The following is a 16,661-nucleotide window of genomic DNA, read 5'->3' as shown; positions in this document are numbered from 1 at the left end:
AGCTCAGAAAGCAAACTAGTTCCTAGAGCGGGGCTGGAGGGCCTGTGCCGCAGAGGATGGATAGGGGGTGACCTGTGGGAAGGGTCTGCCCAGGGGACCGAACTCCCAGGAAGCCAGGAGGCCGGAGCTTCTGGGCAGTCGCTGGCACAGGGGCGAGTAGGACGTGGCTTCATGTGGTGGCTCTTCTCTCACCTCCTCAAAAAATTAAATCCCACCACTTATTCTCCACTCCACTGGGTTTAGAAAAGAGGAGAGAGAAAATGTCCATTTTATTTGTAGGCAAGGCCCCTCTGCTCCAGAGTGGCGAAAGGTTAATAATCTAGGGCCACAAACCCTAGTGACCATCTTTCCAGGAGTTAGAAGCAGGGAGTTGGAGCTCTTTTCTGTCCATGGGCTTTGGGGCCCTGAGTTAGGAAGACTCTACAGCTTCTTCCCTAGGATTTGTGCCTGGGAGCCGGGAGCGTGTGATGTTGCTACCCCCTGGTGTCCACTGAGTAAATGCTGCCCAGTAGCTGCTTACGGAGGCCAGTGCTTAGGTGCATTCGAAAATCAACCAACAACTTTTGACTCCCCCAAACCTGTTTCTGAGTCCTGGAGAGGGGTTGGTTCCAGGAACCCCCACCAATTCCAACATCCATGGGTGCGCAAGTCTCCTATATACAATGGCAGAACAATGCAATGTGAATCCTTACACTCCCAACCATGGAGGGGAATCCAAGTACAAGTGGATGGGAAGTTCAAACCTGTGTTGCGCCAGAGTCAGCAGTATTATGAACCGTATTCACTTGCTTCAAATCCAACTCACCTATTCCCAGGGTTGAGGCATTATGAACCTTTCCTTCCCTGATCTTCAATTCCTTATACTCAAGCAACTTGGGAAACAGTTGGTAGAGCCTAAGATAAAAAGTGGAATATAAATTAAGCTGGTTGGGGGAGTCCATGGACTTCTAGGAAAGGGAGTGGGTCATTTATTTTCCCCATGGAAAAAGAGCACTTGAAAATTTTTGAGCTTGTAGTGTGAGGGAGTTCGAATTCAGGGTCTGGGATCCAGTTACTTCTTCCCCGGAGTTGTTTTAATCTGTGCTAAATTAGAAAGGTTTATTTCGTTAAGTGCCATATGCTATGTAACTGATGTGGCTCAGTTGGTTGAGAGTTGTCCCCGTGCACAGAGAGGTCACCAGTCTGATTCCCAGAGTGGTTGCAAGCTTGATCCCTAGTGGGTGGGGTGACAGTGTGTGTGGGAGGCAGCGGATGAATGTCTCTCTCTCTCTCTCTCTCTCTCTCTCTCTCTCTCTCTCTCAATTAAATAAATATTTTTTAAAAAGTAAAATGACATTTACTATGCTTATAGTGGTTAAATACCACTTTCTACAACTAAGTGTGTAGGTGTGTGGTGCATGTTTGTGTGTATAATAGAGTGTGTGTTGATATATATGTGTTGGGGAGATGTGAAGGGGAAAATGATAATGGAGGACTTGTCGGCAGGGAACAGGCCAGGTTTAGAAGCCCTCTCCTGAGTTCACAAACAGTTCTCATCATATTTCATCCACTTCAGATTCTTGGGGGCTTATCAAATTCCCATTTTGAAGATGAAATTCTGGCTTATTGAAGTTATACAACCTGTTCTAAGCCACACAGTAGGTGGAGAGACCAGGATTCGAACCCAAGCAGCCTGACTCCAGATCCTTCACTCTCAACCAGTAAGTTATAGGGTTTCATCTTAGCTGCCCAAGTCCTTAAAAGAAGCGCTTGGAACACTGCACCACCTAGCTGTCATGTTAACAAGTGTTAGCTTTATTTCTGTAGTAGCCAGTCCTGAAAGAGTTCCTAAAAGTATTAGATATGTCCCTGTGAATCAGAGAATAAAAGCTATTTTTTCTTTAGACTTGTTCTAGAGCAGTGGTTCTCAACCTTTCTAATGCCTCGACCCTTTAATACAGTTCCTTGTGTTGAGAACTGCTGCTGTAGAGCCTAAGACCATCAGCAAACACAGATATTTACATTATGACTCATTAACAGTAGCAAAATTACAGTTACGAAGTAGCAACGAAAATAATTTTATGGTTGGGGGTCAGCACAACATGAGGAACTAACTGTATTAAAGGGTAGCGGCATTAGGAAAGTTGAGAACCACTGGTCTAGAGTGTTATAGTTAGAATAATCCCTAAGAAACTTTCATTATGGTTTTTAGGGGGAAGGAGTGTTATCCTAACACTAGAGTAGGTGGAAGAAACATTTGTGCCTAATGTTTATTATCTGTTTTATGGTCACCGAGAGATGTAGCTACCACTGTACATAGGGTTGGGGCTTTATGCTGCTCACTATTTGTCCACTTGAAGAGTAGCATTAACGTGGGCTCTGCTTTTTTCTCATGCCGAAAGGTAAGGGGGAATTAATGAAGGACCACAAAGGGTACAGGAAAGGACAGACTTGAGAGAACATCTTGTTGCCTGTCCCTTCCAAGGAAACTGGGGGCCAAACCTTAGCTATCTTAAGAAATCTGTGTAGTAAATATATTTTAAATATATTTTTGTTTAACTTCCCTTAGTTTAGATTTTATGTTACTGGTAATGTTCCTTTTAAAATGTACAACTTTTGCCCTGCCGATTTTGCTCAGTGGATAGAGCGTTGGCCTGTGAACTGAAAGGTCAAGGGCACACGCCTGGGTTGTGGGCTCCATCTCCAGTGGGGGACTTTCAGGAGGCAGCCAATCCACCATGATTCTCATCATGGATGTTTCTATCTCTCCCTCTTCCTTCCTCTCTGAAATCAATAAAAATATATTAAAAAAAATCGAAATGTACATTTTTTCTGAACCAGATGCTGGCAAAGTCCACACCACCAACATCTTGACTGTGTGAGCACATTAGTTTCCATACTGGTCTATACGCTCCACTCTTACCTCCTGATAAGCCATTCGCTGCACCCTCACCAGACTGATCTTCCAAAAACCTCAATCAGATCATCTCAGTCCTTCAAAGGCTTCCAATTTGCATGACTCCTTTTTTGCCTATTTCTTCCCGAGTAGAAAGCTTCTAGTGATCCTCCAGCCATTGTGGCCTTTCAGTCCTTCAAATATGCCTTGCTTATTCCCAGTTTGGGGCCTTTTTGTGCTCTTTTCCTTCTGCCTGGAGGAAGTCTAGTGGCTGGCTCTCATCCTTCAGTCTTAACTGAAGTGTTGCATTCTCAGATGTCTTCCCCAACCACCTGGTCTAGTGTTCCCATTATACCTCCCAATAATGTTTGTTTGTTTTATTTCCTTCACATTTCCCTCTTCTTGATTATGTATTTATTTTTTTATTTCCTTTCTCATAATAAACCCACCTTTACCACTATGTATTTTAAAATAAACTCTATGAACTCAGAGACCTTGTCTATTTTGTCACTGCTGCACCCTAGATAGTGTCTGACTTGGTCCCAGGAGACATCAGACCTCCAGGTAAAGACTGTAAGGGGAGCACAAAGCCCCACAGACCAAGTGAAACGTGAAAACTGGGAGGGACTGGGGAGGCTGAGGCTTGGGGTCTGCTGCTTAGCTTTCTTTAGCCCTCTATGGGCTATGGGTAAGTATTTGCAAGTGGGAGATACACAGCATGGAATCAAAAGCAAATGCGGCACAGGTCCAGGGCTGGAGGCAGCTCCCTGGGCTGGGAGAGTCTGCAGGAAGCATGGTTTGGAGAGAGAGCTCTGGAAAGGCTCCACATTCACTTATGGACTTTATTGATGTATAAACCCTGAGATCCTTTTATAGAGCTGTAACCCAATGAAAACAGTTTTATGTTCTGTTTTCTGCATGTGGCAGCGCCCATACTTATTTCCATGCATCAGGATAATATTTGTGTATTTGCCTTCAGTTAAAGTGATAACTTGATGCTTCAGTTAAAACATCAAATAGTTCCCCCATCATTTTTTAATTCACTCTGAATTTTGAGGAATTTATATTATTTCTCTTTTATTTTATTTTTTTCAATTACAGTTTACATTCAATATTATTTTGTATTAGTTTCAGGTGTACAGCATAGTGATTAGACAGTCATATATTTTACACAATGTTCCCCCTGATATTTTAAGTACCATATATACTTAGTATGTTACAGTATTATTGACTATATGCCCCATGCTGTACTTTACATCCCTGGGACTATTTTGTGACTACCAATTAGTACTTCTTAATGCTTTCACCCTTTTCACCCATTCCCCTACTCCCCTTCCCTTTGGCAACCGCCAGTCTGTTCTTTGTATCTATGAGACTATTTGGAATTTGTATTGTTTCTGAATTTTCTCTGTTACACAGAGACAAGAGTAAACAGATTTGCATAAATTTATCCCTTCTCACTTTGAGTTACTTCCATTTAGCCTAATTTAGCAAGTGGAATTATTGGACCAAACAGTATGAGCCATTTTATAGCTCTTGCTATTACCTAATGGGGCAATGCAGAGTGGGGAAAATGTAGGTTTACAGTTGTGAGTACGTGAAACACAGTTCATTCTTGTATTATTATTTATAAATTATTGTATTAATTTACATTTGAGCAAATGTAAACCTACTTTTGCCCAAACCTGTATTTGGAGAGCACAGGTTGTAAAACTCCTAACGTATTTAAAAGGTTGGTGTGAAGAGGAATTGGATTTGTTCTGAATGGCTCAGCAGTGATAAGGCATTGCTGCAGTGATGAGCCGTAAGATTAGGTTCCATCCAGGGGAATTTTTATTTTTATTTTTTTTATTTTTTTATTTATTTATTTATTTTTTTTATTTTTGTTTTTTGTTTTTAATCCTCACCAAGGATTTTTTTTTTTAAATAAATTTTTATTGTTCATATTATTACAAGTGTTCCTTCCCCCCCCTTCCCACCCCACCCTCTGCCCTTTCCCCACTCCCCATTGTCCTCATCCACAGGTGCACAGTTTATGTTCAGTCTCTTCCCACATTCCCCTGTCCCCTTTTCCCCAAGAATCATTAGTTCACTCCCCTTCCATACCTCTGATTCTATTATATTCAACAGTTAATATTGTTCATCAGATTTTTTTTTTTAATTTCCTTGGTTTTTAGATTCACTTGTTGATAGTTACGTATTTGTTGTTCATAATTTTTATCTTTATTTACTTTCTCTTCTGAAAGAACCCCCTTCAGCAATTCATATAATTCTGGTTTGGTGGTGATGAACTCCCTTAGCTTTTTTTTATTAGTGAAGCTCTTTATCTGACCTTCAATTCTGAGTGATAGCTTTGCTGGGTAGAGTATTTTTGGCTGTAGGTTCTTGCTATTCATCACCTTGAATATTTCTTGCCATTCCCGTCTGCCCTGCATGGTTTCTGTTGAGAAATCAGCTGACAATCGTATAGGAGCTCCTTTATAGGTAACCACCTGCTTAGCTCTTGCTGCTTTTAATATTCTCTCTTTGTCCTTTGCTCTTGGAATCTTAATTATGATTTGTCTTGGTGTGGTCCTCTTTGGATTCCTCTTATTTGGAGTTCTGTGTGCTTCCTGGACTTGTAAGTCCAATTCTTTCCCCAGGTGGGGGAAGTTTTCTGTCACTATTTCTTTCAGTATGTTTTCGATATCTTGCTCTCTCTCATCTTCTGGGACCCCCATGATTCTGATGTTGGATCGTTTGAAGTTGTCCCAGAGGTTTCTTACATTATCTTCAATTTTCTGGATTCTCTTGCCTTCTAGCTTCTGCAGAGGAGTGTCTTCTGGCTCTTTATGTTCCAAATCTTTGACTTGATTCTTGCGATCTTCTATTCTGTTTTTAGGACTCTGTATAATATTTTTTATTTCAGACAATGTATTCTTTATTTCTTGTTGATCCCTTTTCATATCCTCATAGGTCTCATTTATTTTATCGGCCTTTTCTAGGATACTCTTGAAAAACCTTATAAGTGTGGTTTTGAACTCTATATCCAGTCGCTTTTTGTCCTCCATTTCTTTCGTTTGTGATCTGTTTGGTTTAGCCATTTTCGCAGGCAGCTTTTCTGATGGGGCGGGGTTTCAGGGTGGAGCCTACAGCCTTGGCTTCCGTCAGCCCCGCCCTATGCGACTCCTGAGACTCAGGGTCCTTCAGTACTTGTTGCAAGCACCTCTGAGAGAAAGGTGCCCTCGATTTTCGCCTGCTACCAAACTGTGTAGGCTCTCCCGCAATGGGCCCGAAACTGGGGTTCAGTTCAGTTGGAAGTGGAGTTGGAGATGGCGTTCAGAGCAGTCTGGAGCCCCTGTCTCCTTCCCGCCAGGGCAGTCCTACGGCACAGCCGGCCGGCCCTTCTCTGCGCGCTGTGTGCGCGCCTCTGGGACCTCCTTTCGCTGCTTCCCCGCGTACCGCCTTACAGCCCAGCTCCCTCTGGATGAGCCTGGGTCCCCGGGGTCTGGCCTAGAACGGGGGTTCAGAGCAGTTGGGGGCCCAGCACAGTCCGAGTGTTTATCTCCTTCCCGCTAGGGAACGCCAGCCAGGCACTCGGCCTCCCTCCTCTCCGGCTCTGTCCTCTCCGCGCACGCCGCGTGTCTTCGTACCTTGGGCTTTTACAGCTCCTCCGCGCTTCCTTCTGGTTTTCTCCTTGCTTCTCGTTGTAGAATTTCCAGTCAGTCGACTTTCCTGTAGTTCTGGGTAATGTCCATTTTATATTTTAGTTGTATTTTATTGAAATTGTTGCGTGCGGCTGCGGCTAGGTGCCTACCCGAGCAGCCATCTTGGATTCTCCTCCCAGGGGAATTTTTAGTATTTAGAGCTGCCCAAAATGGCACAAGGCTATCTTCATAGCCAGTAGTTTTCCCCTTTCTGGAGATTTTTAGCATAATGAGAATTTTAAAAGAACTAGTTTTATAAACTTATCCTGATTTGTGATCTGTATATCTTCCTAGTCCCATTACTTTGCTTTGAAAACAAGTTTTGTTAAAAGAACATATTTGAGGACCTAGCATTGTGTTGGGTATATCTAGTGGCAGCTGGAGCCCTCACTAGCAGGCTCCCAGCAGGCTCCAGGGGCAGGCAATCTGAGAACTAGGACAGCATGAAATCAATGAAGCCAACCCCCCAATCTTTAGAGTTGTTAAGCAGGTGGGTAAAAATTTATTTTCAGTTCCTTGACATCCTCTTCTCTGGACTCATTGTCCACTTATAGGTCTCTGCCCATATCCTCCCTATTCTTGTTACAAAACTTTCATTATGCTCCCAAGTTAAACCCGGTAACTAAGTGATTAATTCTCAGTAATTATTATATTATTGTTTTTTATTTCTGCGAAAAGATAATTGTACTTCAAATGAGCAGTTTGGGTCCACTAAAAATCTGTAATAGGTGGAATATAGCATTCCTAATTCCACTAACGTAACTTTACACACATGGCTGCGCACACATAGCCTTGCTTATTTGTTTTTTAAATCATCACCTGAGAATATGTTTGTATTAATTTTTAGAGAGAAGGTAAAGGAGGAAGGGAGGAGAAGGAGGAGGAGGAAGAGGAGGAGGAGAAGAGAGAGAGAGAGAGAGAGAGAGAGAGAGAGAGAGAGAGAGAGAGAGAGAGATTCAAGTGAGAGAGACACCTTGATTGGTTCCTCTGGAACTGGGTCAGATAGAGCCTGCAACCGAGGTACATGCCCTTGACTGGAATCAAATTCGAGAACCTATGGTCCATGGGCCAAAACTACTGAGCCAAACCAATTAGGGAATGCAGTCTGATTTTTATTGAAGAAACCAGTTGCTTGACATTCTGTTGTTTTTAATATATATATATATATATATATATATATATATATATACACACACACACACACACTAGAGGCCCCATGCATGAAGATTCGTGCAAGAATAGGCCTTCCTTCCCCTAGCTGCTGACACCACCTTCACTCTGACCATAGCCACCTTTACAACTCTCACCTTGTCGCACCAATTTGCATATTCCCTTCTTATTGGTTGTGGGTGCCGCCATCTTTGTTGTGGAGTTATGGTCAATTGCATATTCCATCTTTATTTGATTATATATAAAATTTAATCATCACTTGAGGATATTTTCCTATTGATTTTAGAAAGAGTGGAAGACAGAGAGAAACATCAATGTGAAAGAAACACATCAATTGGTTGCCTCCCACATGCCTCCCCCTCTACCTGGGCCTGGACTGAGGAGGAGCCTGCAACCTGGGCATGTGCCCTTGACTGGAATCAAACCCCAGGCCGATGCTCTATTCACTGAGCCAAACTGGCTAGGGCTAGTTTTTATATATTTTTAAAATTACCTTGGTGAAATCTAGTCTTAAAACTCCAAGTTTAGCCAGAGGGGAAAAAAGCCCCTATTTAAGATATTGAATCATAGTCTCTGAAATTTACTTTTTCTCAGAGTATATTTTGCTGAATTCCTCTGCCACCACCACACTGGCCTCAGGAAACTTTCTGAGTTTCTCCAGAATGCAATGGGAGAGTCTCTATAAGTCGGCAGGGCGATCCACCTAAGGCAGCACAGTGCAGAAGCAGAGGGCGCTGAAGAGGCCCAGCTCCGGGTTTAATTCCGGTGCTGCCACTGGCAGCTGTATGCCTTGGTCTGGGCTATTGCGTCATCAGTAGTCACCCTTCCTCCTAAAAGCTCAATAAAAGCAGTCAACATGGGAACACCAGGAAATACAGTCACCAGTAGATGAAAACAACACAGAAAATGGGCTGGTTTTGCAATGTCAGTGTGAGTTTTTAATATGTCCCTTTTGTGCCCAGAAATGAATATTCAGAGGGCCACTTTGGCTTTTTAAAATTTATGTTTTCTGTATTAAAGATGCAAATCAGAAGCCAAGTTCTTCCTTAAGTAACTTATAAACAAATTTAAAATATATTTTATAAATTTAACTTATCCCATGCCCTTAGAAAGTAATTTGGTCATCTGAGCTAACCAACATGACATTCCTGAATACCTAAAAAACTCTCACAAATCTAGCAATTTATAAATATGGTCCAATTCTCAAGTGTTCCAAAACTGCTTTTATTTTATTTTTATTTTTAAAAATATATTTTATTGATTTTTTACAGAAAGGAAGAGAGAGGGATAGAGAGTTAGAAACATCGATGAGAGAGAATCATCGATCAGCTGCCTCTTGCACATCCCCTACTAGGAATGTGCCGGCAACCAAGGTACATGCCCTTGACCGGAATCGAACCCGGGACCTTTCAGTCTGCAGGCTGACACTCTATCCACTGAGCCTAACCGGTTTCGGCCCAAAACTGCTTTTAAAGGAAAGTCCTATTTCAAGTCACACTACACCCATTACACATTTTAAATTAGAATTACAAGGCCAATTTGTTACTGTAACAGACTGAATTCTCTTGAACACTGCAAATACCTAAAATACCGAATATGCACACATTCCTTAATGCAAACATAAGGATGCTATGTGTTTGATTTTCTTAAATATTCTATCCTGAGTTAAAAAGTTTTGGCTATTAAAACAAACTTACCCACTAGGAAATATGCCATCCTAAATGGCTGGGGAGCCCCTTCCCAAGTGACTTTTTGGAAATAGGTCCTCCGTGGCCCAGAGATCATAACCAGCAGAGATTTGTCCCAAGGCTTTTGGGAAGCTCTTCTCAAGCCTTCAAGTGCCCCACTGAGCCCTGTTTTATGGATGCTGTGTCATTACTCTCTGAGTGGGCCAAGGCCCCTCGATTCAAGTTACACTCCATCTCATTCTTCAACCTACACACGGAAGTCAGAAACTCTTATCTACATTGCTACACCACTTGTTTGGATATAGTGAATCTATTTAAGGATTCATTCTATTCGGAATTCTTTCCACACTCTTCCCAGCTTCTGGGGTCACAACTCCTACAGATGGTTGAATTTCTCCTGGGGTTGACTAACTCTGGTCACAGACAGAACGTTGCACTGGAGACATGTAACAGGAAGATTAACATGTAATAGAGAATGGGTTTTGGGTTAGGATGAATGAAACTCTTTGGAAGATGGGAGGAAAATGTTATGAAATTCCTTTGATTCATTATACTCTTCTGATATTTGATATGTTTCAAATGTATTATTTTTACCTGCCTCTTAAACTAGATAGTGAAATCTTTTCTATATTTATTTTTAAAAATATTTTTATTGATTTTTTGAGAGAGAGAAAGGGAGAGAGAGAAACAGAGTGAGAGCTGAGCATTGATCAGCTGCCCCCTGCAGGGCCCCCGCCAGGAATGGAGCCCACAACCCAGGCATGTGCTCTGACTGGGAATCAAACCAACAAACTCTTGGTGAACAGAATGACACCCAACCAACTCAGCCACACTGGCCAGGGCAAGTGTGTGTGTGTGTGTGTGTGTGTGTGTGTGTGTGTGTTTTCTATATAATAAAAGAAACATGCAAATTTACTGTACCTCTGCTATACCCACCAGCCAATCAGAGTGAGCATGAAAATTAACCTAACCAAGATGGTGGTGACCATGGAGCTGGAGTGAGCAGGAGGCTTGGGTTGCCCCTGGCAATGGAGGAAGCCAAGCTTCCTGCCCACCATGGCTGGTCTTGGCCTCTGCTCAGGTCTACAAAGTTTCAATTATAGAAGATAAATAAACCCCAGATACCTACTTCCAGTTGGCCCTGGCCTCCATTCAAGGAGGCACTGGGAAAAAAAAAGAAAAAAAAGAAAAGGAGGGGCTGGGAGTTTGGGTCACTAGGGGGCATGACCAGCCTGAAAACAGCCCTCAGCATCTAACCCAGCTGGCCACGCTCCCCCCACCCCCCCAGCAGGAGCCCTCACCCCACCCCATGAAGGCATGGCCAGCCTGCAAACCATCACAGGCCCCTCGCCCAGGCTGCCCCATATCCCAAGGGAACCCTTACCCTGATCCAGGACACCCTTCAGAGCAAATCAGCCAGCCTTCAGAGCAAATCAGCCAGCCCCCACCAGTGCACCAGGCCTCTATCTATGCTAATAAAAGGATAATATGCTAATTAGACTGGGAGACATTCCAGGAGACCTTCTGGATGTGGTGGGTCCAAGGTAGAGGCAGATAGAGGCCAAGAGAGGAGGGCAGTTGTGGGTGGTCAGGCTGGTGGGGGGGGCATTGAGGGTAAGCAGACCAGCAGGGTGGTCACTTGGAGGTGAGCAGACCATCAGTGGGGGTCAGTTGGAGGTGATCAGGACAGCAGCAATGGGGGGGGGGGGCAATTTGGAGTGAGCAGGCCAGTATGGGGGCAGTTGTTGGGAGAGCAGTGGGGAGGCAGTTGGGTGCAAGCAACTGACATGGGCAGTTGGGGGTGATCAGGCTGGCGGCGGGGGACAGTTGGGGTGAGCAGGCCGACAGGCAGAGTGGTTAGGGGCAATCAGGCAGGCAGGCAGTTAGGAGCCAGCAATCCCAACTGCTGGTTTAGGCCCCATCCCTGTAAACCGGCAGTAGGACATCCTTCAAGGGGTCCCAGATTGGAGAGGGTGCAGGCTGGGCTGAGGAACACCCTCCCCCTGCACAAACTTGTGCATTGGGCCACTAGTATATATATATATATATATATATATATATATATATATATATATATATATATATATATATATATATATAAAACTTAGGAGTGTTTTCCTGGCTCTAAATCATAGCCTTCTCCAAAGCCATAACCTGTATTGGACACAGATTAGGACCCCAACGATATGTGGGGAAAAGAAGACCCAAGAAGTTCTGTGCTCTCTTAAAGCAGTACATGGGATTGTTGGGGAATTACTGAAGAAACAAACAAAAAAGAATGAGTTGACAGCCCTGGCTGGTGTGGTTCAGTTGACACAGGTGTCTCTTAGATTAGGACCCTGAATGGTTGGATATAATGTTCCCACTAGCCAAGACTGAGAGACTGCAGGAGCAGGGGCAAGTCTGGAAGGCAGGCTGATCTGAGGTCAGTTCTGAGTATGTTTCTTAAGACGCCTGCAGGACACGGAGGAGGCTAGTAACAGTAAGTAGCTGGAGATATGTGCCTGGAACTTAAGAGATCGGGGCTGGAAGTACGCCTTGGGGGCAGGTAAGTGGCAGTTGAAGCCATGGACGTGTACCAAGTCACTCAGAGAGGGCGGTGTGAGCTAAGAATAGGATCTAAGAATAGGACCCTTGGAAACACCATCATCTAAGGTGCAGACAGAGGAAGTGGAGCCTGCCCACGACCCTGGAGAGAAGCCAGGGGGTAGAAGAATGTTTTCCCCTCTCCCTTCCAGTCTATCTTCCTTGGTCAGAAGCACAGGGGTGGGTAAGATAGTGATACTGGTGGGCAGAGCGTGGGGTGGTGAGGCCTCCTGGAAGCTGTGGGAGCTATATTTGGGGTGGGTGTGGTGGGGAGCAGGGAGCTCTCTCTACCTTAGATCTCTTTTTTCTAGAAAGCAGGGAAGGGGGTTGGGAGTCAGAACTTTTGGATTCTGTGCTTTCTTAGCCACATCACATTTCACCAACCATCCTTCCCTTATTCTGAGCCTTAGTTTGTATCAGAAAATCTTTTTAAAAATGAGAAGTGGGTATGTGGAGGAGGCAGAGTCAGGAGAGGGAAGGAGAGGGGCTGCCTTACTATGCACACATGTGTTTGTGTGTTGTGCACACACATGTACATGTGTGAATGTTTATGTATGTATATATGTGTATGTCTTATGTTGGTGTTTATGTGTGTGTATTATATGTGTATGTTTTTCTCTGTGTGAATATCTATTAAGGTAAGTATAGAAATTGAGAGAAAGCATTGAGAAACTTCTATGCCAGTTTGATAGAGTGATTTTGTGTTAATTGACTTTAGATTTAATTAACTATAAAAATTGGCATTGGGTTTTTCATATCTGTATGCTCTATTTCATTTTATTGTATTTTACAAAATTATCGATCTGAGGCAGAGTGCATATAAAACTGCTTCTTTACCTGGATGGTGTAGCTCAGTGGTTGAGCGTTGACCTATGAACCAGGGGGTCACTGTTCGATTCCTGTCAGGGCACATGCCTGGGTTGCAGGCTCAGTACCCAGTGTGGGGTGTGAAGGAGACAGTCGATCAATGATTCTCTCTAATCATTGATGTTTCTATCTCTCTCTCTCTCTCTGAAATCAATAAACAAACAAACAAACAAAAATACCAAAAAACAAACAAACTGCTCCTTTACCACAGATAGTTAGGGAAGCACTAATTTAGACCAGATTAAGATTTTTGGAAAGTCCAGATTCTGAAATTCCCAAGGGAGAGAAATTCACTGGAGAAGTCTGAGCACCTGCTCAGCATCATATCAGAGAAGCATGGGTCAGGCCTCAGACCTGGCTGACACCCAGGGCTCAGCCTGCTCTTCCTCTCCCTCCTCCCTTTCATGTGAGATGGGATCACCGTGTGTTCCCTAGGGGGCGCTTGGCAGAGACCAGGCTGCTCCTCCAAGCCCAAGCTGCTCAGGGCACAGCCCTCCTCCAGTCTGCCAGGCAAGTAAGACTGATGCCTCACCGAGATAAGAAGGGGTTTCCAAACCTCCAGACTTTGCCTTGGACAGTCATACACCCTCAATCAGGAAGGTCAGTCTTTTTTTTTTTTTTTTTTTTTTTTACAGAGAGGAAGGGAGAGAGATAGAGAGTTAGAAACATCGATCAGCTGCCTCCTGCATGCCTCCTACTGGGGATGTGCCCTCAACCAAGGTACATGCCCTTGACCGGAATCGAACCCGGGACCCTTCAGTCCACAGGCTGACGCTCTATCCACTGTGCCATACCGGTTTTGGCAGGAAGGTCAGTCTTTTACTGAAGCAAAATCAGACACATTCTCGACACAGGGAGCCCAGCGCAGGTTTTCCAGTCCTCCTCCTCACATGGTCTCCCCTGCCTAGGATCCCTCTGAACTGTCTGACCACAGCCCTTCTAAGTTTGCATTTGTCATTTTATATTTTTTATAAATTACAAAATTTTAAAGACAGTCTCCAAAATTCTATATGGCATAGCCCCCACAAAACCCAGACCGTCCTGCTCACCGAGATCCTTGCGGCTTAAAGGGCCACACGGTAGCACACACTCAGAAAGCAATGTAAACAGAAGGGCTAAAGAGAACAGCCTCTTTTCTCTCATGTCGGGCACCCAACTCCCCCGCCCCCCTCTGGAATTAAGAGTATGTGCAGTTGGGAGTGTGGGAGAAAAGTGGTATTTGCAAGGAGGCTGAGGATTAGCAAAGAACTCAAGGGAGGAAATGCAGCAGCAGCGCCAGGAGTCTGCAGAGCTTGGGGTGAGGGAAGCACCTGGCCTTAGGCAGCAGTACCCCGAGCACAGGAACCGGCAGGGACTTCAGCCTGTCCTTCTGTTGTGGAGGGTTACGGGCCACGATGAAGAGTATCGTCCAGTTGCTTGTCTTTTTACCTGCGATCTTGGTACCTTCCCAAGGGGAGCTCATACGTGGTCAGGGGACCGGGGCTTCTGGCTCTGGTGGCAGCCTATTTGGCCGTTCTTGCAGGCTATGGTGGGGCTCTGGCAGGTGGCTGCCACACTGGAAGGCTTCGTGCAGGAAGTTGGAGGCCTCCGCAGTGATGTGTGTGCTTGTTGATGTTGCCCGTCACCCCTTTACATCCCTGGGGGCTGGGCTGCACACTCTGAGTTTCAAACCACTGAGCTAAACTGTGTTTGGACTTGGTGCTGACCTGGGCCACCCACAGCCCCAGCAGTAGGAGCAGCAGCAGGGGGCAAAATCCCGCTCTGTCTGGGGGCATCTCTCCTAAGGGGAACAATGGCACGGAGGAAGTGGTGGGAGGGAGGGGTGAGTAGGTCACCACTGGGGATGTGTTGCTAGCCCTTCTGAGAATTTCATACCCTCAGTCAGTCATTGCAGCCTGGAATATCGAAGAACACCATTGGCATTTTATTGTTCAATGTCAGCAGACCATATGCCTTTTTATGCTCCCAATAAATCCTACATTGTTTATCCCTCAAAAGAATTTATGAGGTGAGTATGATTAGTTTTTAAAAAATATATGTGCAAACTGAGACTCAGAAAAATTAAGGGAACCTGTCCATCATTACCCAGCTAGAGTGTGTCAAATACAGGATTTTAATCAATGCTTCTCGGCTTCCAAAGCCCCTGTTCTTTCCACACTCCCGGGTTTCTTGTTGGAAGCTCTGAGAAGTCAGGCCACAAAAGGAAACGAATCTTGGAAGAAAAATAGGCCATGGGTCCATACCTCACTCTCCCAGGCTAGCTCAGGCGTTCCTGAAAGAAGCAATATTAAGGTTGTGGAGTCAGGTTAATTCCTGTCTGAATATTCTGTGGCCCAGTTTCTTGCTGAAGCTGGGTAAACAGTCACTCCCAGTAAGGGAGCCAGCAAAGCAGGATGGTGAGCTGGGTTCTTTCCATGGCTGACGTTTCACCCTCAAGGAGAAAGTCTTGGGATGATAGAGGTTATCAGATCATCTCAATCAACTATCTCACCGATGAAGGAGCTGGAGGTCCGGAAAGATGAAGTGCCCCTCCCCACGCTATCACATGAGTGGCAGAGCCGGGGCCAGGAGCTTCCTGACTTTCAACCCATCCCTTTGGTTTAGTGCCAGGCTGAAAGGGAAGGAGAAAGTTTTTCCACGGAAGCAGAGCATAGTGAGTGTGTCTCTGTGGTTCAAGTGGTGCATGAACATTGCCTCCAATAATTCCCTTCTAATCCTTCTGATAACATTTAAGAGAAAGTCTCCCATTAGAGCAAGAAGGCAGGTAAATCCTTTGTTTCTCCTCCCATTTCCAATAGAGACAACAGAACTCAGATTCAGTTTTCAATTGAAAATAATTCTGAATGGAAGTTAAAAACATTGGATGACATTATATTTATTTTTTTTATTTCTATTTATTAAGTGACACTCATATTCTTTGAAATATGGTGATAACCAGTTTCGTTTTCAAAGTATTATTTGAACTAAATGAGTGCATGCATATTGAGTAAATTATATTTATACTAGTGGCCCGGTGCACCAAATTTGTGCACGGCAGGGTTGGGGGAGTTGTGTGTCCCTCAGCCAGGCCTGCACCCTCTTCATCTGGGACATCCCTCTCACAATCTAGGACTGCTGGCTCCTAACCACTCACCTGCCTGCCTGTCTGATCGCCCCAACCACTCTTCCTATTGGCCTGCTTGCCCCCTACTGCCACCCTTTCCGGCCTGATCACCCGCAACTGTCCCCACCACCAGCCTGATCATCTTCAACTGCCCTCCCCTTCTAGCCTGATCACCCCTAACTGTCTCTGCCTCAGCCCGGCCACCATGGCTTTGTCCAAAAGGATGTCTGGAAGGTCTCCTAGTGTAATTAGCATATTACCTTTTATTAGTATAGATACTACTGGCAATAAGTGGGTTTTGCAACAATTGTAAAGGGAGGAAGCAAATGACTTAAATTGGGTAACTTGTTCTGGCTTCAGGTCCATGTCGATGTATTAGGCCCATCCAAGCATCTCTACCTCTGTGATTTGTGTGGCTTCTCTGCCTTTGAGATAAAGTGCTCGTCAAAGTGGCAAAATAGACTTAGGCTTCTAGCATCTGCATTGCCAATGGAAACTCCTGAAGGGTGTCTCTCTCTGCCTCCAAGGGGGAGCCTGGGCCACCAGCAGAGCTCACCCTTCTCATGGTGGAGATCCCTTCATGCACCCCTCCCACAAAGTTAGCAAAACACTGGTTGTTGAAGCCAGGAGAACATTGTCCAGCAAGCAGTTGACGTGGGCCCCATGGAGCAAATGTACATATATTT

The 16,661-nt window shown here is 44.7% G+C and overlaps 1 protein-coding gene across 2 annotated transcripts in view; it reads left to right on the top strand.

Moving 5' to 3' along the window:
- The window catches only part of RNASE13 (ribonuclease A family member 13 (inactive)), a 45,143-nt gene that overhangs the window by 5,158 nt on the left and 23,324 nt on the right, over positions 1–16,661 (top strand). The window lies entirely within an intron of this gene.

The sequence above is a fragment of the Pipistrellus hanaki genome, assembly GCF_964339955.1.
Source record: "Pipistrellus hanaki genome assembly, chromosome: 1".
Classification (NCBI taxonomy): Eukaryota; Metazoa; Chordata; class Mammalia; order Chiroptera; family Vespertilionidae; genus Pipistrellus; species Pipistrellus hanaki.
This window is presented reverse-complemented; position numbering and strand designations above follow the sequence as displayed.